The sequence below is a fragment of the Halichoerus grypus genome, chromosome 1 (assembly GCF_964656455.1).
Source record: "Halichoerus grypus chromosome 1, mHalGry1.hap1.1, whole genome shotgun sequence".
NCBI lineage: Eukaryota > Metazoa > Chordata > Mammalia > Carnivora > Phocidae > Halichoerus > Halichoerus grypus.
Window position 1 is genome coordinate 57942076 of NC_135712.1, and position 23965 is coordinate 57966040.

General features: G+C 41.5%; 1 long non-coding RNA gene across 1 annotated transcript; it reads right to left on the minus strand.

The window, feature by feature from the left end:
• Positions 1–717: 717 nt before the first annotated feature.
• On the minus strand, positions 718–23714 carry LOC144379835 (uncharacterized). Its single transcript, XR_013443282.1, has 3 exons — positions 23649–23714; positions 8168–8431; positions 718–1179 (listed from the first exon to the last, which is right to left on the minus strand). It is a non-coding gene; the product is annotated as an uncharacterized LOC144379835 (long non-coding RNA).
• Positions 23715–23965: the final 251 nt, after the last annotated feature.

A 23965-nucleotide genomic window follows, 5' to 3' on the forward strand; every position in this document is an offset into this window, starting at 1 on the left:
ATGAATGAAAAATTATGTATAAAGACCTAAGATTCTATAGGAATTCTGTCAGCACCAGAGGCCAAGAAATGCGCTAGCAGCTGTTGGTGTGTTGATGGGGCAGAGGAGGGAGAGAAGGGCATAGCAAGATGAGGACAAGGTGATGCAGAAACTCAATGTGGAACTTGGGGAAGAGACTGAAGAGTGTTGTGGGTGGACTTGGTTTACATGATAGATAAATGTCTGAAATTTCACTCTTTTGGGAAATGGATTCATTCTCCTGTTGACGTACACTATCAGCTCCAAGTCGTGGATACACACACACACACACACATGCACACAAATCTAAAATTAGCATTTAAAAATCATATTTAAGAATGTCTAAAGGTTTTTAACTAAAAGAATATCTGAAAATAACTTTGTAATAGTCATAATCTCATATAATAACTCAAATACATTACCAAATATTCAGCAGCATAGAGAACAGAGAAACTTCCTGGAATCAGGAGTTATGGGAAAGAATAAATCTTTTATTTCTGGAGAAGCACTTAGGACATTTTTTTTTAAGGAATTCATTAAAAGAAGCACTTTTGAGCGAGTGTTTTCTTATGATATCTTTTACTTCCTGGCTTCTTTCCAAACCAGATGAGAAGTATCAACTGAAAAGTCTCAAGTCTGCTGCTTGGAATTTTCTTACATTCATACAGATGCAGTTGTTTTATGAGTTCTGTCCTCCCTACCGGTATTTGCCTCAGTGTTCTCCGGGCTTTGTGGATTTAAGCAGTAGCAGAGCTGGCAGAGCCTTAGCAATTACCTAATCCAGCTCCATCACTTTGTAGTTGATGAAAACAAAGCGGCGAAGAGCCTTGCTAAGCACACATGCTAGTTACTGGCAACCTCAGCCTGGGCCTCTGGACGCCCTGCTCATCCAGTGTCCTTGGCCTGGACCATTTGGTCTCCCAGAATGAGCCATGTTTGTATGTGTTTTGGGAAAGGAGGGTGAGGCAATGCTTAGGATTCAAGACTGACCTTCACTTATATGACCATGGCCACAATCATGTTGTGCATCCTAAAGAGCCAAAGGAAGCACCATGTTCTAGTACAGAAGTGAGGAGGCATGAAATGCTACCGCTCTCTGCAAAAGAGCTTGTGACAGCCAGAAGGAGCTCAGATCTGGAATCACTATCTTAAGTGATTACCCTAAAAAGGAAAAAAAGAAAAGTGACAGGGAAGGGATTTGGAATGATACTAATTCATTCTTCAAATTGAATTTACATTGGATCTGCATCAAGTCAACATTCGGAAGAGTATACTTTCCACCTCCTTTAGAGTGCATTTTGAGAATATCAGTAATAACAGAAAAAGCAATATCAGAGCAAAAAAGGGAAGACCTCCCAAACCTCTCCACCTATACATACACAACTCCCATAAATTAAAAGAAGATACGGAAGTCAGACTTGGAAAAGAAATAGGGCCGTTTCACCACCTCAGGTCCATCCTCTGGGCTGCTGAATCACACATAGAACTTGAAAAACATGCAAACGAATATAGGTCCACCATATATGTCCTATGAATATAAGTATATGTGAAACCACCTAAGGGAAGATAGCATGCAATGAATGGCAAAGCACCAAGCCAGCTCTTCTGTGCTGAGTGAATGCAGAGAGCAGACTTGCATCCTTCTGTGAAGTAAAAATAGAGCTGAGACTGGGCCATGTGCCTGGCTAGCTTACCCCTGGAGCTTAGCACATCTGGGCTCTGGCTTTACAGAGAAAATCAGGGAACAATATAATCCTCATGGTCTTTTGGCCACAAAGATCCTCAAACCCATTCCCAATCTGTCAGGGTGCTAATCTGTTTTGAACATTCAGTCTTTCTTTCCAGAAAGTCTTCCCAGAGTAACCCAACCCTTCCACCAAGCTGCCAATACGGCCTGACTTCTGTGTTCCTTCAGTTGGAATTCTACTGCACATACATCTGGCTGGCTGGTCTGTTTCCCTATTAATTCAGATGCTGCTTGACAAAAATCTGACTCTTGATGGGCATATTGGTCAGTGGTCTGCAGCACTTTGTTCTGTGAATGTCCATAAAAAGGTGCAGCTTTATAAATGACGCCTATTAAGGAAAAGCAGCTCCTACAGGATAAAGGGTCATTGTGCTCTCTCTAAACTCTCCCAAAACTCTGGCTGCAATACAGACTTTGAGGTAGTGAGTGTTGTGGGGAACAAGGGGTTAAAGGGAAAATGATTATGATTTAAAGGATCCTACGAAACTAATTTACATGATCTATTTTTAATCTCTCATATGATTGCCACACATGTTAAAATGAGGCCTGCTTACTCTTGTTTTGAAGCCAGGTGAGGCCAAGACATTTAAACCACATCATTCTGACTCAGAAGGCTTTCAAAAATTTACTAGATCATTGTTGCAATTTCTTTAAAACTTTCTAAAAATCCTCTCTAGACATCTTTTCTTCTCCCCAAGTTTCATATTGACGAGGCCATCTTCTCTCAAATTTTGGTGAATAAAATCCTCCATCTAGTTATATACTGATGTATTGAGGAACAGATTAAAGTTACAAAGGGAATCCATGTAAATTATCTCATGTTTAGCTCAATGAACATGTATTGAGCACCTGCTCTGTACCAGTCACTGTTAATCTAGTAACACAATCCATGCCTATCGATGATGAAAATCGCACAGCAGACAACATAATTGTCTCAATTTATACAAGTTTACACTCGGAGATTAAGAAGGACATTTTGCTGGTAGTAGTTGTAACATCTGAACTAGACCCAGGACTATATAACTTTTGGATCATTACTCTCTGTCTATCCAAGAGTGTGTTTTTCACAGATTGAAAAACATGAGCTATTAAAAAACAAAAACAACAACAAAATCCTTTTAGTTATGCTCAATTAGAATTCTTAAGCTGGCCTAAAAATGATAGCTACAGCCAACTAGAATTTGAAATGGTTTTCTAAAGAAAAAGAAGAAAAAGAAAGAAAGAAAAAGAAGAAAGAAAGAAAGAAAAAGAAAGAAAGAAAGAAAGAAAGAAAGAAAGAAAGAAAGAAAGAAAGAAAGAAAATGGTTTCCTAAATGGCATCTTTACTCCAATGACCCTCTGTACCAGTGCTATCCAATAGAACTTTCTGAAAAGATAGAAATATTTTGTGCTGTCTGTCATGGTGGTCACTAGGCACAGCCAACTGTTGAGCCCTTGAAATCTGGCTAGTTGCAACTGAAGAACTGAAGTATTGTATTGCATTGTATTGTATCGAATTTGAATGTAAATAGCCACATGAGTCTCTATAGTGTGCAGATTAAGGCAACACTAAGGATAACCAGGGAATTTTACATCTTTTACAGGAGACTATTTCCCTTTACAGATAGAAGGGGTATTAAACAGATATTTAACCTGTTTTATTATTTTGTGGGGTGAGGTAAAGTGCAGTAGAGAAAAGAAATAGACAGGTAAAGATGCTGACAGGCAGAGCCCAAAAGGATGCAGCCTTTCAGAAAACAAAATAAGTGAGTAGAGATGGTGATTGACCTCCCACATACTGGCCACTGGTAGGAGAAAGGTCGTCTCTCGGCAAAGACAGTTTTACACTTGCAGTGTTGGGGAAAATACGCTTGTGCTTACAGAAACTTACAGAAGCCTGTTTCTAAATGAATTGGCTTGGCTATTTTTATCCATTCAAGCCTACACATATTACTGAATATTAATAAACTCTGTGGTCTAAAATGAACTGGTTGAATGTGGAAGGGAGAGAATTTATTCTTTTTTCCTCTTAATAAGAGACACACAAACCTGGAACTTTTGGTCTTTGACTTGTGCACATCAAGTTAAGATTTCAGACCTTAAAGATTCAGGTGTGAGCTCAACAGAGGGCAAAACGTTCTTTTTCTGTCACTAATTCTCATAATCCTCTGACTTGCACATGTAGTATCTGAGGATTTTTCTAATAAAAGCACACCTGCTTTTTCTCATTCCTTTGTGCATATCCACACTATAAAGACATTCAAGCTGCTCAACGTGACAAAGTTCCACCATTAGCTCTGCTCCTGAGCTGAGGCTACCCCAGAGATTTGGTGACCAGGGTCCAGATAACTTAATAAAAAATAGAAGTTTATAATAGAATCACTGACACCAGTTCAATTCCAACAGCCCACACAGGTGCCATCAAGCAGAGAGCAAACAGAAGCCAAGACTCATGGAGCTCTCAGGGCACCATAATTTTCTTCCCTTAATTATAAGGAATTATTATAGGCCTCCAAGACATAATATAAAATAGTATAAAGGTAGCAGGATGGGAATTTTTAACTTGTTTTAATTCAGAAACTCCACTGTTTTCTGTTTGTCTTTGCTTCTCTGCATTTAAAGGAGTGATTGGACCCATTCCAGGAAAGGGTGAACTTTCTCTGCCCTCTCTCCATTCCCATCACTCTCCACCCCAGGAGGGAAAGCAAACACTTCCCCTTCCCCCTAGCAAGTGTCTAATGAGTAAGCCTCCCTGCTTTGGAAAGAGAAAGTAGTGTTTATTTGCTAACAATTTCGACTCTGAACTGCATAGCCATTGAAGATTATTGCATGAAAGAAAAGTACATAGTACGGGGCTTTGGGCTCCGTGGATAGAGGGTTTATCTTGTGAAGCTATGGAAAATACTAACATTTGGGGGCAGTGGGCAAGACAATAGGGGAGTTGTTGGAGGGGGAGAATTGTCTGGGAAAACGAAATGGGATGTAAGGGGTGGGGAAAAGGGGCACTGACATGGAAATATAGGGTGAGGAATTAGAAAACCGTCTTGAATATGAGAAGAATCATAGTGCTCTTCATCTAACATCCAGGGTGGACATAAGTGACAGTCATCCCAAAATCTGTACCTGGAACCTCAGAGGGAAGTTTTCTCCATCCGTATCAACAGCTCACTAAGTTGGCTGCACGATGGAGACAATAACATCTTGCCAAAGAACGTTGCCCTGTTATCCGCGCAGGGCCACTGTGCAGACCATATTGCTACTCTCTCTATCACAGGGCACATTAAGATCAAGGACTCCCTAGATCCTCCTATGAATCCTGGGGAGGCGCTTTTCTAACTTTACTTGGGAAGACTGCGTTGAGCAAGCTTATATCCTGAACTGAGACAGTGACCTTTAAGGGGAAGCTCTGTATGTTAGTGGACCACTGATTGCCTCTTTAGGATCAATTTCTTCTCTGGTCTTCTATAAACAGATTCCAAATATTTTTTTTTTTGGTCTCCACCATCTCTTTTCTTTTCAGTCTATTATTTAGGGGGCACTGACCCTATCTCCATTCTCAGTTGATGGACATATGTTAATCCTATCCCATTGTCAGTGATATGTCCAGAACGTAAGCTTAAACCATTTAGCCCATGGGATTTCCCCTTGTGACAGGTACTGGTCCAGGGCTGGAGTATGTGATCTATCTGGACCCAGTCAGACAGAGAGAAAGGACTTTTATTTTATGATTGGAAAAGATGCTATCCCTCTCACCCACTGGACATGAGCAAGTCACTTTGATTCCTAATGACAGTCATTTTAGAGACACAAGAGAAACCAATCTTAAATTGATGCAAAACCTTTGACACAGAAAGAGATGGAAAATATTTTCATGTTTGAAGACATTGTTGAACCACTAAATCAGTCATTCCTGAGGGCTATCCTACCTAAAGATATATTCATTTCCTTGTTTAGATCAATTTTCTTGGAGTTGTCCATTAATTGCGGCTGAAAACTGGCTTTAAATACTTATTAGAAGTACCCAGGAAGCTGATAGGGAAAACTGCTTCTCTGCTCTTTCAATGATTAGCCAGAAAGGAAAACCATTTAGTATAAGGGAGGTAGGAAGCTAATTAAGTAGCCATAATCCCTAAAGGTATGTAAATTTCCTCTTAAGGCCATATGTAGACACAATCAAACTGTAACTTTATTGATTGATTGATTAATTTTTTTAAAAGATTTTATTTATTTATATGACAGAGAGAGACACAAAGAGAGAGGGAACACAAGCAGGGGGAGTGGGAGAGGGAGAAGCAGGCATCCCCCAGAGCAGGGAGCCGGATGCGGGGCTTGATCCCAGGACCCTGGGATCATGACCAGAGCCAAAGGCAGACACTTAACGACTGAGCCACCCAGGCGCCCCTGATTGATTAATTTTTTAAAAGATTTTATTTATTTATTTGTGAGAGAGAAAGAGTGTGTTTGTGTCCACGAACACGCTCAAGCTGGGGGAGGGGCAAAGGGAGAGGGAAAGAGAGAATCTCAAGCAGACTCCATGCTGAGCGCAGAGCCCAACACAGGGCTCGATCATGACCTGAGCAGAAACTAAGAGTCAGATGCTTAACTGACTGAGCCACCCAGGTGCCCCTCAAACTGTAACTTTAAAGAAGATTTTGTTATATGGCAAGGGAGAGCAATAAGGACATGAGCAAAGAACAAACCGATAAATAAAATTCATCTGATTTTCAAAGTACATAACTGTGCCGTAGCTACCTGATGTCTAGGTTTACAGATTTTATTCTGCTTTTTGTCTTAAAATCTGTGCCCTTTACCAAAGGCTGATGCAGCTACCCATGTGATCCTATTCAGGCTTCTAAATTCCCCCTAATTGGCCTCAACATGGCTAGCACCATTTTTAACTTGGCCCCTGTGGAGTTCCATTAGGCCTTTCATAAATTTCAACCTAAGAGTTCTATTCAAGTTCTATTTAAGAGGGCCCATCTCTCGCTGTGTTTCTCAAAGTCTAACCCAAAAGTCCTCCACAGTGGAATCACCAGGACTGACTACTTAAAATGTAGATTCCTAGGTTTCGCTCGAAGGGATTATGATTCACTAAGTCTGGAGTAGCACCCAAGACTCTGCATTGAAACCGATTCCCCAAGTGATTATGATCAAAATAAAAGTGGAAAACACTGTTCTAGGAATATCTTTAACTTCTTCAAAACTAGTAATTAAGATAGCTTATCACTTATACTGTCATGAAATAAACATCCTACAAATACAATTCCTCACTATTTATGCATAAATGCATATATAGTGCTTATTTCAGACTTGCAAATCTGGCTTGTAACTACAATTCTACAAACCATTTTTCATATACCCTTTTTTTCTTAACCAATACAAACATACACTTTTCTTTTACCCAGTAGAATAAGCACAATGCTAAAGAATGTTTTACTCTTGCCTTCAAAAAATTCTAGTTGAAGTCCAAATACACATTTCCTCATAAAAAGAGAATGTCACAAGAACAATGGAAAGATATCTCTGAGCCTGAACATAGACTTCTAGTGAAAATTCTATTTTTCCAATAAATTCTAGAAATTACTAAACACATTCAGAATCAGGATGCTAACACATTAGAACTCAAGGTGACTAAAAATAAAAAGGAGAACTATTTCAAGAAGTGACCATCCATATGCCAAGGTCACTCCTACCCATAACAGAATAAGAAAGTCCCTCCTATTGCAGAATATCTTCCCCACGCATTTAGTCACCCACTGCCTTCCGTTTTCACATCACATTTCTTTAATGTATTATGTTTAGGGCTGCTGTAACTTTGAACCATGATGTGGAAGGAATAGCCTGTCAACTAACTGTAAACACTTTTTTTTTTTTTAAAGATTTTATTTATTTATTTGACAGAGAGAGACACAGCGAGAGAGGGAACACAAGCAGGGGGAGTGGGAGAGGGAGAAGCAGGCCTCCCGCTGAGCAGGGAGCCCGATGTGGGACTCGATCCCAGGACCCTGGGATCATGACCTGAGCCGAAGGCAGACGCCCAACGACTGAGCCACCCAGGCGCCCTAACTGTAAACACTTTTGCTAGAATGTATGTCACAATTACTTGGAATTACTGATGTGATAACACCCAGGTCAGACAAGTTTCAGTGGATAGGGGGTTGTCTTAAATTGGATTCTCCCAGAAGCAGTTGCTGAGACAAAGATTTAAGGGATAGTCATTTATTTGAGATCAGATCAAGGAAATCACGGGTAGGGAAATGGGGAAGTGAAACAGGGAAAAGAGGAAAGCAATAGAGGGTGTGATAATGAGCAATTAACAACTATGGCAACTGGGGCTTGTGCCACGGGGTACCTCCAGGACATTACATAGCACATCTCAGAATTTTCTCAACCAAGGCATAAGGAGCAGGGGTATTTACTCACCAACTGCTCTTCCTCATTGTTTGAGGGATGCTCCAGGGCACCATGTCCTCCAAGCACCATTAGTGTTCCACTTGTATGGGGTGGAGTGACTTGAGTCTCAGGGGCTTGAAGAAGAAAGCTGTCAGCACATGAGACTGATGAGTGCTGAGGGAATATAGGTTGGTTCCGATAGTGTCTGCTGCAGCATCCCTCAGATCCCCTAGGGTCCTATGTTATGTTGCCTCAGTCCTGTTGCTGATCCTTCAAGGAGGTGATTCACTAGAACTTCAAAAGAGAAAAGAAAAAAAGACAACAGGAAGGTTGATGGGGCAAGAAATAGTCTCCAGGGGTGCAGTTGGGCCCAAAGTCATAATTGGTAATTATCATCTCCATCCTCTACCACTTGTTTAGCTGTCCACCTGGCCTTAGTTGTTTGCTTGGTGTGGTAACCCAAACCTTCAGCCCTGAGGGGTCTGAGCCATGACTGCCTTGCTCTTGTCAAACCGAGACTGCTTGAATTGGCTGTTCATGATTATCATCATGTATGAAATCAGTGAATGTGCCCCGGTGAATTTCCTGGGTCCCAGATATTTTCTTATTCACATCTTCAAAATGAAATTGCAAAACAAACAAACAAACAAGACCCCTAAGCAATGGGATGAGATTGGAAGAACTTCCAGGTTGGTACACACGTTGAAGGTAGAAGGGTGGCATGCATGGAGAGGGTATGGAAGCTCCATTCCTGCCCCCCACCCCAGCCCCAATACTTCACCTATGCATCTCTTCCAATTGGCTGTTCCTGAGTTGGATGTTTTATAACAAACCAATAATACTAACTGAAGCACTTTCCTGAGTTCTATGAGGCATTCTAGCAAATTATTAAATGTGAGGAGGTGTATAGCCAGTTGTTCAGAAGTATAGGTGGCAGTCTGGAACTTGGGACAGGCATCTAAAGTTAGGGCAGTCTTGTGGGGCTGCGCCCTTGAGCTTGGGGAATCTGACATTAACTCTGGGTTGAATAGTAGCACACGGAATTGGTATCCAAAGAGTTGGAGAACTGGTAGTTAGTGTGGAAAAAACCCCACACATTTGGTGTCAGAAGTATTTATGAGTAAAAATAGCTCGGATTATATATTTTGGAAACAAATCCTTTATCAGAGATATGTGTTGCAGGCATTTTATCCAATTTGGTAACTTGCCTTTTTGCTACCTTTTGAAGAACAGATGTTTTTAATTTTGATGAAGTCCAATTTTATAAATTTTTTTAAATGGTTTACGCTCTTTGCAGTCTGAGAACTCTTTGCCCACCCCAAAGTAACAAAATTTTCTCCTGTCTTTCTTCCTGATGTTTTGTAATTTTGATTTTATACTTAGGCCTTTGATCCATTTCAGATATATTTTTGTGTATTTGTGAAGAGTTGATGTTTATTAACTTTTCTCATCTTGATATCCAGCAACAACTTTTTGAACAGATTTTTTTTTTCTTGTTAAGTCACCTCGGCACCTTTGTAATAAAGCAATTGACCATATATGTGTGGGGTCTATTTCTAGTCTCTATTCTGTTCTCTCTTTCTTTATCCCTCTTTCTCTCTCTCCCCCATATACATATATATATATATATGGATATCCATATATGTATTCATCCATATCCATATATATATATATGTATACATATATATACACACACACGTATATAGTAAGTTTTGAAATCAAGTAGGATAAGTCCCACAACTTTGTTCTCTCTTTTTATAAATTGCTTAAGTTATTTTAGTTCTTTTGCCCTTCCATACATAATTTTGAATCAGCTCTCCAGTTTTTACAAAAATAGTTTGCTGGAATTTTTATTGATATTTTATTGACAAATTTGGGGATATGGAATCTTAATAATATCAAGTCTTCTACCCTATAATCATGGTATGCTTCTCCATTTATTTAGGTATTCTCAATTTCTCTTAGTGATATACCATGTGTACTTGAAAATAATATGTATATTGCAGTTGCATGTAGTGCTTTATAAATGTCAATTAAGTTTAGTTGGTTTATAGTGTTTTTTATGATCTTCCATGTTTTATTAATTTTTTATGGTCTAGAGTCCTTAGTAATTGTTGATGGAAGGGAGGTGAAATCGGGCAGGATGTGTTGAGTTGTCTATTTCTCTTTTATTCTTTCAATATTTCCTTCATGTATTTTAAGCCCTTGTTATTAGGTGTATGCATCCTTATGATTGTTATATCTTTCTGATGAATTGTCCTTTTAATTATTATTAAATGTCCCTGGTAATTTATTACTGGTAATACTCTTTGGCTTGAAATCTATTTTATTACCTGGCACTAATATAGTCACTATAGCCTGCGTATGCTTATTGTTTTCATGGTTTATCTTTTTTTTCCAATTATTTGCTTCTTTTTTTTTTAAGATTTTATTTATTTGTTTGACAGAGAGAGACACAGCGAGAGAAGGAACACAAGCAGGGGGAGTGAGAGAGGGAGAAGCAGGCTTCCCGCGGAGCAGGGAGCCCGATGCTGGGCTCGATCCCAGGACCCTGGGATCATGCCCTGTGCCGAAGGCAGACGCTTAACGACTGAGCCACGCAGGTGCCCCCAACTATTTGCTTTTAACCTGTGTCTTTATATTTTAAATGTATCTCTTGTAGGAAACATGTAGTAAGGTCTTGCTTTTTAAAATCTATTCTGTTCATCTCTGCCTTTTAACTGGAACATTTGGACATTAGCATTATCTGCTGTCTCCTGTTAGTGGCCCAGGACAGTTCCTAGAGTCATTAACTCACTGACATTCTTGGTCTGTCCCTCCTGCCAGTCTGAGCATGGTCTTGCTATAAGAGGCTGTCAGCGTGTAGAGGAGGGATAAGGGCCGAAGAGATGTAGGGAGGGCCTTGACAATGTCTCCTTCAGAGGAAATAAAGAAAAAAAAAAAGAAGGGTATTTTATTTCTTTGTCCAAGGCATGCAATTGTGTTAGTTAGGGGAAATAAGTTTGGGGATCTCATAAATGTGTGTGTTGAAAGGTTGAGGACAATGAGCCACTAGGAAGACGCCAAAAAGGAAGAATAAAACAACATGAAAATCAGTCTTTAAAAGAAAGAAAATCTACCTCTTCAAATATTTATTATGCTTTCTGCCTTTACTTCAGTGCTAAGCCACTCATCTATATCATTGGATTTAATATTTATAACAATCCTATGTGTTAGGTGGTATGATTTTACAAATGAGGAAACTGAGACTTAGAAAAGTAACATCCCCCAGTGAGTAAAGACAGAACCAAGATTCCAACTGGACTATCAGATGCTAGATCCTGTGCTAAGAGGGGCTATGTGGGATAAGCTTTGCCTGCTTCACAGACAGCTATCTATTTGCCATGGGTGCTCCATGGAAAGCATCCTTCAGAAACCTAAATTCTGTTAACAGACTCTGGATAAACTGGGTGACCGAGGAAGTGTTGCTCAGTTCATGTTAACAACTCCCTGGCACCCAGGAAAGAGCCAGAATGGGGATCTCAACAGAATGCAGAGTTGTCTTCTGCTGTTGGCCCTCAAGGGCAGGCTCCTGCACTGTCCCAGGTGCTCCTATGCCCCACCCTTGAGGATGAGTAAGGGGAAGCTCTGCAGCATCCCTATCACTTCAACAGTGGCTGCCAGTGCCCAAGCTAGTTGTGGAATATCAAGGATGGCTCAGTTCATGGGGCCCAAGTGGAAGCTCCAAACTTCCATGTGAAAGTTCAAGGCCCCATGTGGTCTCTCTTGGGACTGATGTTCTTTCAGGGTAGACCATTTTTCTGGCTTATAATATTCTTGGTTACAATTTATATTGACTCAGCTGCAGGCAGTCTAGCTGACACAGCTGCACCATCAGCTGAAGACTGTTAATTCCTCATATAAATGGAATATATCAGCTTTGGTCTGGGTCTGTCTCGAAAACAAGTGACCAAGTTCCCCCTCTCCGAAATTACATAGAAGTCACAAACCCATTGGTAGGAGGCTACCACATAATCTAAACATCTTGTACTGTTCACTGCTTTACTAGCCAAGCTTCAAATTGTGCAACTCAAGTTATCTTCTCTCATATACACTCCTACCAACTCATGGTCCTCCACCCTGCCCCAGACATTTCTGTAAAATATGTGGGATACAGAAAGAGCACCTCCATTTTGTAACAAGGAAATTGAAGTCCAGGAAGAAAGAGTATCTAGCTCAAGGTAAAGCCGGACCAGAACTCCTTATTATTATCCAGAAAGTCCTTATTGAGTGAACTTTGCAGTAGAGTACCGTGCCTGGGGTGAACACTGTGGCATGCCCACGTTTGGCCTATCTACCTAACCCTACTATGGAAGGAGAATTGCCGGTTCCACATGGATGTTCAACCTGTGAAAAATACTCTGCTTTCTCTGGACTTTCTGTAGATTTTGTATTAGGTCCTGTGGCTTCCATAAAAAAAAATTTTCACAAACTTGGCAGCTTAAAGGAATAAAAATTTATTCTCTCACATTCTGGAGGCTGCTAGCAGCCCACAGTCAAACAGTTAGCAGGCTTGGTTCCTTCTAGAGACTCTGAGGGAGAATCAGTTCCATGGCTATCTGTTAACTTGTGGGGGCTGCCAGCAATTACTGGTGTTCCCTGACTTATAGAAGCATCACTCCAGCCTCTGCCTCCATCTTCACCTCACCTTCTCCTCTGTGTGTGTCTGTCATCTGTGTGTCTCTTACAGGATACCTGTTATTAGGTTTGGGGCCCATCTGGATGATCTGGGATGATACCTCAAGATCCTTAACTTAATTACATCTGCGAAGACCTCTTTTCCAAGTAAAGTCACATTCACAGTTTCCAGGGATTAAGACATGGGCATATCTTTTTGGGGGACCATCATTCACCCCACTATTCCCCCATGGCCTATTCCTCCAGATTTATTTGAATCATCTTAGGCTTGGTACATGTTGGAGCCAAGTAGAATACCAGAGTCCTCCTAATTGAAGTAAGAAAATTATGGAGTTTCTATTACATGAAAAGAATTGAGCTAGAAGACATAAAAATAAATGGCATCTTGCATCCCACCTAACTGTGTAACTGTAATCTATTAACAGGTGCACAAGTAACTGACCCAGGACACTGGTGAGGTTCAAGTACATCAGCAGACATCATGCCACCATCTTGTGGGAGACGTTCTTAGCATATATGAGTATTTTTAACAACAACAACAACAACAACAACAACAACAACAGCAACAACAATCTCTCCTAAAATCCCACTCACAGTTAAAGGAAATGGCATCATTTCTTTTGCCCTTGGTGTGGACTCTAATATCGGAGATAACATTACAGGAAGTTAGCAGACTTAAGGCGTGTCAAAGTTGACCCTTTGAAAAGATTTTATGTGGTGTGTATCAGAACTTGGGCCAATTTCATCTCTCTTTGATTCCTGTGGCCAGACACTCTGAAGTAAATGTGGGGCTGAAAAACAAAAACAAAACAAACCAACAACAATAACAAAAAAAAAACCTGTCACTATATCAAGTAATCAACATTGTAAGTAATTCCCAAAGGCAATGAAGAATCCAAAGATGGGACTTAATAAATGAGCCCTATAAAAAAAAAAAATTACCACACCTAATCTTTTTTCCTATGAAGCTAACAAAGGAGCCCCTAGAAACAAGTACCAGTTCCCCCAGGGCTCCACACTTTCTCCCGATTAAGAGACTGCCCCATCTCACTAACATTTTCTGTTAATATGGATTTCAGGAGTAATTCACTAAGCAAGACCCCAAACCACCAGAATTTACAAGAATCAAGGTCATTGAATGAATTATGTCTAAAAATTAAGAAGTGCCGGGGCGCCTGGGTGGCTCAGTTGGTTAAGCGACTGCCTTTGGCTCAGGTCATGATCCTGGAGTCCCTGGATCGAGTCCTGCATCAGGCTCCCTGCTCGGCAGGGAGTCTGCTTCTCCCTCTGACCCTCCCCCCTCTCATGTACTCACTCTCTCTCATTCTCTCTCTCTCAAATAAATAAATAAAAAATCTTAAAAAAAAAAAATTAAGAAGTGCCAAATGCTTTTAATCCCACCCGATATTCCATTACATTACCCCAGATATGGCAGTTGAGATATTTCTCCTATTGTTCTGAACCCTCAGCTCAGCAAGAGTGTGTGCCATTTTATAAGTAGAGGCTGTTCGATATTTTCTTAATGCAACAACTTTGGAAAGATGGTGTTTGTGTGAAAAGAAGAGGAGAAATAACAGTTTATACCTTTATGTATGCATAGTCTTCAATTTTGCAAGAAACGTTAGAAAAAGTTCAACCCCCTATAATATGAACAGAGTAAAACTTAAATTCAAGACTTGAGCAAAGCAGTGAATTTTGCCACCATTCTGTTGGGATGAGTTACAATTGAGATCAGAACCCAGGACACCTTGGATTGGGTTTCCCAAGAAGAGAGAGAGAGAGAGAGAGAATTGGTGGGAGGGAGGTGGGGAAGGTAGAGAGAGTAAAAAAATACTTTTTGAATTGGGTAAATGCCTGCCCTGACCAAAGGCCCTACTTGCCAAAGCATCTGGCAAGGGCAGGTGTTTCAGAGAAAAGAATTAGGATGGGGGCACCCTCAACAAGGGACTTGATTCAGATTCTAACTTAAAATTTCAATTTCAGACCCAAGAGAAGGATGCTCTCTTAATTGATTCTCCCTGCTATTGTCATGATTAGAATTCTTCTGATCCATATCCATGCTTAATTGGTTGCCTGCATTTGATCTGAGACCATGAATCCCACTAGATGATCATAGCCTTTAAGAATGTTTCCCTGTGGCAACTCCAGTCTGGCATTACACCAGATGAGAAGCTGTCTTGTGGCTTTTGGTCCTTTTACAGCAATGCATTTCTGCCCCCCAAAGTAAATCTCCGTATGCCCTTCCCAGTCCCCCTTATGATTCTTCTTTGGGCTTCTGTCATACTGCAGAAATCTTTTAAGTTGTCACCTGGAGATTTCTTTACTTAGAATTGCTTACCCCCAAGATCACAAGACTATGGGAGATTTACCCAGACCCTGACCACTTTTGCCTTCAAGAGTACACTCTAGACACCTTCATTATACCTGCAGCTACAGCAGCATTTCTTGTGTACGTAGCCCTGTAGCTCTGATATTTAATGAAATAGGCAATATGTATTCCCAAATGCTGAGTTTTCTTGGGACACTTTCCAGGTGCTGTGCTCCTTCAGATATGGTTATTCAGTCCACAAAAGTTGTGCTCCTTAGACTGTCTCGTCCTTGTCTTTCAGCCTCTATTGTCTATGGGAAAACCAGTAAAGCCCTGGGTCACAAGGGTTGTTTTCCTTTGCCCATTGCTTCAGGATGCCAAACATCACCCAGCAAAAGATTGGAATAAGACTATACTACTTCTCTCTCTATTGTGCCTTGAGGGCCAAACTAGCGCATACAGAAAAAAAAGCAAGCTGTAAAGTACAAACGCTATTGGAGGAGGACTAGAGAGGGGTAGAAGATAGTGGTTTCATTCGACCAAATGATCATGCTCATATGTTCGGTTAAGGCACATTTGCTTTTCTATTCCTCCTGTGTGTTCACTTTAGTGAGTTTGTCTCAGAGTGCGAGATTTAAAGAGTCCTGGCACACAGTGTCTTCTTGGAGGACCTGTGGATCCCAAGAGCATGAAGTCATGATTGCTCAATTCACATGTGAAGATGATCGTAATGAGAAGAATCACCCGGAGCTGATGCCAGTTAAAAAGAAAGGTTAAAGAAGGTAAGGTTTTTTTCAAATTTTTATTTAAATTCTAATTAGTTAACATGTAGTGTAATATTAGTTCAGGAGTAGAATTCAGTGACTCATCACTTACATACAACACCCAGTGCTCATCACAAGTGCCCTCCTAATGCCCATCACCCATCTAGCCCATCCCCACCTCCCACCCTCCAACAACCCTCAGTTTGTTCTGAATTTGTAAGAGTCTTTTATGGTTTGCTTTCTTCTCTCTCCCTCTCACTCTCTTTTTTTCCTGAAGAAGGTAAGGTTTGAGGTCAAGCCTGGCTTCTTTGTTTTCTCTCTTCCTGAATTTACTTAGGTCTGCTTTGTTATAGTGCCTTTTTATGGCAAAGAGAAAGCTTTCTATGGACATAAACTTTCAAAGATCAGAACTCTTCATTCATTTCTAGTGACCACTCTGTAACCTCAATAATTAAGTCTTTCACTCTGGTCATTTTCTTTCACTGGCAAATTTATGTAAATCCAAGAAAAAAAGAAAGGAGCTAGAAAGTTCAGCTGTGTTTTATCTACTGGGGACAAGAAAGAAAATGGAATTGAGCCTAAAAAGATGGGTCCACTACAACTGAATAAAGGTGGTTATTAGAGTAAGGCACTTCTCAGATATGAAATACATTCCAATCTGAACAAATATTTAGAGGCAGAATAAACCAGCACTGGCAAAATAGTTTGAGATAGTTGGAATGTTGTTTCTGTCCGAGACTGGAAATAGTTCCCTGGTGGGTACTGTTTTTTAAAAATAGAGTCCATCGAGTTTGCTTTTCATGATAAAACCAATTTATGATCACTAGAAAAAATGGAAAAAAAAATACAAAAAATGAGGGAGGAAAAAAACCTACCTATAGTTCCCACTAGACTGGAAATCATTTGGGGCGTTGGTGGGATTTTGTGAAAAGGACACAGCCTTTGGGATCAGAAAGATCTGGATATAATTGCAATTCTAAGCTGTGTGACCTTGGGCAAATTCCTTCAATTTGAGCACATGCTTAATAAATGAAAGTTGAACAAAAAAAAAAAAAAAAAAGCCCGAGTATTTTTACATTCCAGAGTCATTAGACAGGAATACTCCCCTTTCTTTTTCATGTATGACACTGTTTTAGGATCAGTGTTTAACAACATTTAATGTTCTTGTTTGGACTTGTTTATTCTTCATTGTTGTGAGCTGAACTCTGCATTCCTGGCTTTCTCACTTGGCACTCCCATTACAGCCTTATTTTAGCTTTTTTTCTTTTTTTTTTTTTTAAGTAATCTCTACAACAAATGTGGGGCTCGAATTCACAACCCCAAGATCAAGTCATATGCTCTTCCGACGGAGCAAGCCAGATACCCCTATTTTAGCTTTTGCCATGACTCCTCTCATTGTAGCTCTTGCTTTTCTCCCTTGACTCTCTCCTTTACCCCTTTCCAAGACACCTTCAGTCTCTACCTACCAGCCTCAGCCATACCAATGATGTCTCACTTTCCACCTAGAAAGAGGATGGGCAACCCATGAACTTGAGTCTGCAAGTCCTTCTTCATTCTTAAAGCAAGTGAAAGTTAAAATAAAAATGGCTGTGATAAGCCATATTGATGCTGTGTTTCAAAGAACTTACTATGGTATTATATTAACACGATAAAGTAATTCAGAATTCAAATGTTGGAAAAGCTGCTCGTATCACATGCCTATTGCACTGTCTCATCTGACTTCTGTGTGCTTTGGAAGAGCACCCACCGCTCCACAAGTCTCCCTCACACTGCTTGCAGAGCAGCACCAAAGAGTCCTGGAGACCACTCTCCTGGGTAGGAGGAAATTGAGGGTCTACATACAACCTCTTTCCTTTACCCAGGCTACTGATAGAACCTTCTGGAGCTCACGGGTAAAATTCAAAAGGCTCACACAGTGGTGAAACCTTAATGCTTATCAAAAACCAAAGGAAAGCCAAACAAAAATTGACCTTACTTATCAATATGTCTCTTGGGATGAGATGAAGGAATACTTTATGAAAAGCCACGGGTTGTGAAAATTAGTTTGGTGGGTGGAGTTCAGCATTTTTTTAAAGTGAAAGAACATAATAAAACAGAAAACGTCAAAGTATAAAATAGATGGTATATGTAGATATTGTTCCATGAACTTTATGAAAAATGTGTGTGTGTGTGTGTGTGTGTGTGTTTGTAAGGCAAAACATTTTTTTCCATGGTCACAATCAGAAATGTTTAAAAAACCCTGTAAAAGAATGTGGTCCAGGGTAGAGTGGAAATGATTCTAGAGGCTTGAAAGAGGCAGGTTGGGAAAAGCAGGGCAGTGATGGGCCTAGGCGGGCACCTGGGCAGGTACCAGAAACAGGCCAGTCCCCTCTTCACAGTTCTGCCAAACTCACACACACACCACACCACACCATACCCTACATACACATTTGCCCATCCCTAACACCACTTTCCTAAATTCCTAAGTCCCACCCCTGTAATTGTTGCCTCTGGCATAATGCTATAGATTCCTGCCTTGATCCAAAGGAGTCTTCTTGGAAAATATCAGTCCAGGAGGATGTCCACAAGAAGAAGATCAAGAACACCAGAGACTTCTGTTTCCTTCCTGGATTGGGTGTCATGAAGGGGTGACTGACCCACTGCTTTTTTACATAGCTTCCTATTTTAGAGTTTCTGCTTTGGAAAATTTTTTTTAAGATTTTATTTTTTAAGTAACCTCTACATGCAACATGGGGATCAACCCACAGCCCGGAGATCAAGAGCCACGTGCTCCAGCAACCCAGCCAGCCAGCCGCCCCTGCTTTTGGATATTTAGATTAATAATAACATACATAGAGCCCCCGTGTTAGGTTACCTGATAAGCACTATCACTGAAACATGAAAAAGCCTTATGTTTTATGTTCTTAGTCACCTGTATCACGTGCTCTACAAATGCTGCTAGAGTCTTTCCTGAGGAAGTGTCCAGTTAAACCACACGCACCGTAGGTTCTCTCTGAATTGTGCAAGGAGAGCGCATGCGGTTCGCTCATCCTGTGTTTGATCTCAGGCAGAACTTTTGAAGGCTGCCGTCCAGGCAGTTGAGCTAAAGCCACAAGTCACTTTACCTCCCTTCATCTGGGGACACTGACATTTTCTCACCTTTCTTGCCATAATGTAAACCTCACAGAGAGAGTGTGAGAATGAGGTTGAGAGGGTCGGGCAGAGGGAACTGAGAAGCACTCAGCAGCACCCCAGGTCTCCTTGGCTGCGGGCTGCGGCTGTGGGGGCTCCCCAGCCCCCAGTGGAGTGTGGGGCGTGGGCAGCCCTCCCAGCCCTCTTCCTCCTCCTGTGGGGCTGAGAGGCAACCTCCTCCCTGTTCTTTGAGCTCCTCTCCTGCCATGGGTCCCGCCCCCCACCCTGTGACTCTTTGCTGTAATGGGTACCTGCTCTAGGCAGCTGTTCACGTCACCTCACCTGGGAAACCTCCTTTTGGTGATCTTGACTTCATTTATTAGCTCCTAGAAATTTAATTTCTACAACTATTTACCTTAGTTTTGGTCTGCCCTGTAGGATATTTAATCGTTAGTGCTCCTAACCCAAGGTCATGGAGGGAACTGCTGGGGTGCCAGTATTGTTCCATTTCTTGATCTAAGTGGTGATTTCATGCATGTGTTCACTCTCTGTTGGTACATTAAGCTGAATACTTCTGATTTGTGTGCTTTCCTGTATGTATGTTATATTTCAATAAAAGGGTTATTCCTATCTTGACCATTCCCTGAGAACCTTAGTTTCTATATGTCTCTTAACCTATAGCAAAATGCCTGGCACTTAAAGACTTCTCAGGAGGCATTGATTTAAATGTTAGTCACCCTTGGGGCACCTGGATTGCACGCAGTAGGTTAAGTGGCCTACTCATGGTTTTGGTTCAGGTCGTGATTTCAGGGTTGTGGATCGAGGCCTGTGTCGGGCTCTACGCTCAGTTTGGAGTCCGCTTAAGACTCTCTCTCCCTCTCTCTCTTCCCCTCCCCCCATGCTTGCACTCTCTCTAAAAAAAATATTAGTCTCCCTGCTATAGACGTAGCAATGTCCAGTGGGAAAACACTGGACTAGAAATATGGAAACTTGAATTCTAGTCCTGGGCCTGATGTCATTTACTTGAACTAATGTAGGCAAGTTATCCTCCCTAAAGGTCAGCTTGTACATCTATAAAATGGACCCCCTTCACCTGCCTTCTTGACCTCACAAGGATCCCTCTAGGGATTGGATGAGGTCATGGCATAAAAGTATATAAAAGTAAGACATGCAGGACAAATGTGACATCGGTTTTCTCAGGAGCCTCCTGCTTATAGCCATGTTCCTTGATCCAGACTGGATTGCAGGAAGCCAGGGATGGGGCCTTTGCACCTCTCTTCATGCAGGAGCAATAATAAAGAATTATTTTAAAAGGATATCCCCGCATCCCCCAGGCTGGCTCTCTAAGTCACCTCAGAGAGTCTCCCCTTCTCTCGCTGAGTCTCTGTTTGCAATTTTTCATGAGGTGTGACTCATGAGGACCCCTTCTGTCTTCCCCCCTGGGGCCACACACTGGACTGGCTCGCTGCCCACCCACCCTGCCCTGCAGTATGCAGAGCGCTGTAGCTGGGCAGGAAGCAGCTATGGTGGACCTAACAGTGGAAGGAGGTGGGTCAGGAGGGAGGAACGTGGGGTGTGTTAGAGGGAAGAGGAGCATGCAAAGAGAAGCGTCATCTCACCTCCATCTCGGGCCGAAGTGAAAAGGAGGGACTTCTCTTGGACTGGAGGCTATTGAATTTCTGCTCAGAAGTTGACTGCTCAGTCAAAAACAATTCTAAATGGCCTTTTATCCTGGGTCCAAGATGTGGGGCCTCATCAGGACTACAAAGCTAATCTAAGGGCTGGGAGGGGCAGCATGATGTGAAAGCTCAGGGACCTCAGTGGTCAAGTGGACCTTAGTTTGAAGCTTGGCTCTGTAGCTTTCTAGCTAGAGACCTAGACCTTCCTAAACCTCACTTTTTTTCATCTGAAAATGTGTTAGTAGGTATCTGATGAATTTTTCATGACATTAAACAAGAAAACACATGGACTTGGCATATAGTAAGCTCTCAGTACTATTACTTTTTTACTATTAAATACAAAGGAGAGCCACATGAGAGTTTGAAATAGAACACAAAGGTAGCTCTGGGGGATGGAAGGACAAATAGGGAAAAAAAAAGACCACAGAGCCAGCATGTGAATCTGGGTATGAGGTTTGGGGGAGTGGAGAAATTGAATTAAGGCACAGAACTCATGCCATGTAGAAGGATAACACAGATGGTTTGGTTTGTCAGATGGTTCCAAGTCCTTGTTAGCTTTGAGGCTCCAGCACTGTGGAATGGGTTGGTGATATTCCCTAACTTTAAACTGGCTGTATCAGGTAGGCAAAGCATCTTAAACAGATTACAAAAATAACTAACTCTTACAGGAAAAGATTAATTAGACTTCATTAAATTTAGGAACTGCTCCTCTTTAGGAACACCATTAAGAGCATGAAAAGATAAGCTATGGACTGGGAAAAGATATTTGCAACCCAGGTACAACCTAAATAAATACAGTTTTAAGGGGGACGGACATTGGCAAAAGACTTGAACTACACAGGGAAAATATCCAAATGGCCAGGCCAGTAAGCATATGAAAAGTAGCATAATCATCCGAGAAATGCAAATTAAAACCACTCCTTGTCCTATTAATGGGGGAGAAAAAGATATTGGCAAAGATATGGAACATCCGGAACTCTCATACATTGCTGCTGGGACTGAAAATTGGTATAAACACTTTGGAAATGGGTTTAGAAGTATCTACTGCGACTGTACACATGCATTTCCTATAATCCCAAATGCCACTCCTTAGTGTGCGGGATAGTCAGAACAGCATTGTTCACAATAGTTCCAAACTGAAAACAGTCTGAATACCCATTAACAATAGAATGAACAAGCCAACTGGGATACATTTATAGAAATGGAATATTATTCAGCATTGAAAGTGAACTGACAACTGCTAACATAACAACATTTGATGAATCTCACAAACATAATATTGAGTGAAGGAAGTCCAACACAAGGGTGCAATTTCATTTACATAGAGTTGAAATGGCAAAAGCAGTCTATGATGATCAACGGCAAGATAGTGGTCATCTTTAGGGGAGGGGAGATGACAGAGAGGGACCACAAGGGGTTGCCAAAAAGATTTTCATGATCTATTTCTTGATTTTATGAAGGTTATAAAAATTTTACAAACTCACTGATTCGTCCACTTGTGAATTTTGTATTTTTCCAAATGTATTATATGTAGGTCAATAAAAAATAAGTTTACTTATAAACCAAGGAGAACCTGTCCCTCCCCCCCATATAACCCCTAAAAGAAAACTGCATCACTGTGACCTGTGAGATGCAGCACTGCACCTGCAGTCAGACTTTGCCAGATGATGTGGAATTCTGCAGTCTTTGTGGGAAGGGGCCCATCATCCCCTCCACGATGCCTGGGCATTGGCAGAAAGATCAGGAGGGCAATGAGAAGTTAATTGGGCACAACTCCATAGAGGAGCTCTGTGAATTAATGAAACAACTTACACACATTGAGCCCAAGTATGCTCAGCACCAGCAGACAGCCAAGGCCCCGTGTCCTGCTAGATGGAAGACTCATGCAACAGGGTGCAGGGGAGGGCCTCCAGGAGGCAGCAGAGACTGCATCTGAGCTCTCCACTTCCCCAAGAGGCAGGTATGGTGGCAAGAGAGAAGACAATGGAGGCCTGGAAAGATTAAGTACCCAGCTCCAGGCACCTGCCGTGAAGGGCAAGGTCTGAACCCAGCACTTGAATTCCAATAACCTGGTTCCAGATCTTGGAAACTTGGCCACTATGCTGTGCAACCTCTTGAAATATCCATGAAATCTAAGGCAGGGCTGTCAGGAGACATGGAAGGGAAGCCACATTGGTGTTTTTAAATTTTCTAGTAGCCACATATGAAAAAGAAGGAAGAAAGAGATGGACTAATTTTAATATTATATTTTATTTCAATTGATACATCCAAAAATTAGCATTTCCACATGTAATAAATATAAAAATAATTCTTGATGAGATATTTATTTCACACTTATGGTACATCTGCACTTCAAGTCCATATGTGGCTAGGAACCCCATTTTGGACGGCCCAGGTCTAGGAGGAGACCTGGAGGACCATCCAGGTGAGCGGAATGATTTGTGCAAAGGCTCACAGATGGGAGTGCTCTGTGCATTTGGGGCATTTTTCTGTGAATTGCCTGAGTCTGAGCATCCCGACAGCAGCTCCCAGGGAAATCTGCTCTGCCACTTGGCACCCCTCTCTGCCTCTAGTGCGTAAAGAGAGCTGAAAGCACAGATCTGTGAACTCAGGCTTTCAAACCCGTAGTGAGTATGAGCCAACATGAGCCACACATTCAGCCATGTCACCATCAGTCTCATGGTGCAGGCCAAGCCTGGACCCTCACCTCCTAAGTTCTCCCTCCCTCCCCTTCAGGGCTCATTCTCCACTGTCCTTGCCTCCCCCACCCACCTCATTCCTTCCTCACTTCTGACTTCACAGCTCGGGGGCTGCTACTCTGCCTTCTTGCCTCTTCCCTCTTCCTCTCCAAACCCCACCCACCATCTGCTTAGGACCCTGATATAGCCTCTTTATAAAATTTACCAAGAGCCCTGCTCTAAACAGCAACCCCAGTTTGGGCTGCACAAGCCTATAGGTGTGTCCTCATGTACCTTTGTCTGATCAGTTTCATAGCCAGTTGGTCCCCCAATCAGAGCTGTGTCTTCTGTCAATGTCAGATAGACTGTGGGCAACTTATAAATAAGTGTTGTGAGAATAAAACATTCAAGGGTTGAAAGAAGCTGAATTCCCATGCCAATGTGACTCTCCAAACAGGACAAATGAGGTAACTGCACTTTATGGTCATTGCGCATTTGCCAAATAACAGCCTGTTGAATCATTCACTGAAGTCTGTCTGATTAGAACATTAACTATGAATTAATTCTCCATCTGTATGGGAAATAATGATATGTGGTAATGTGAGCTATGC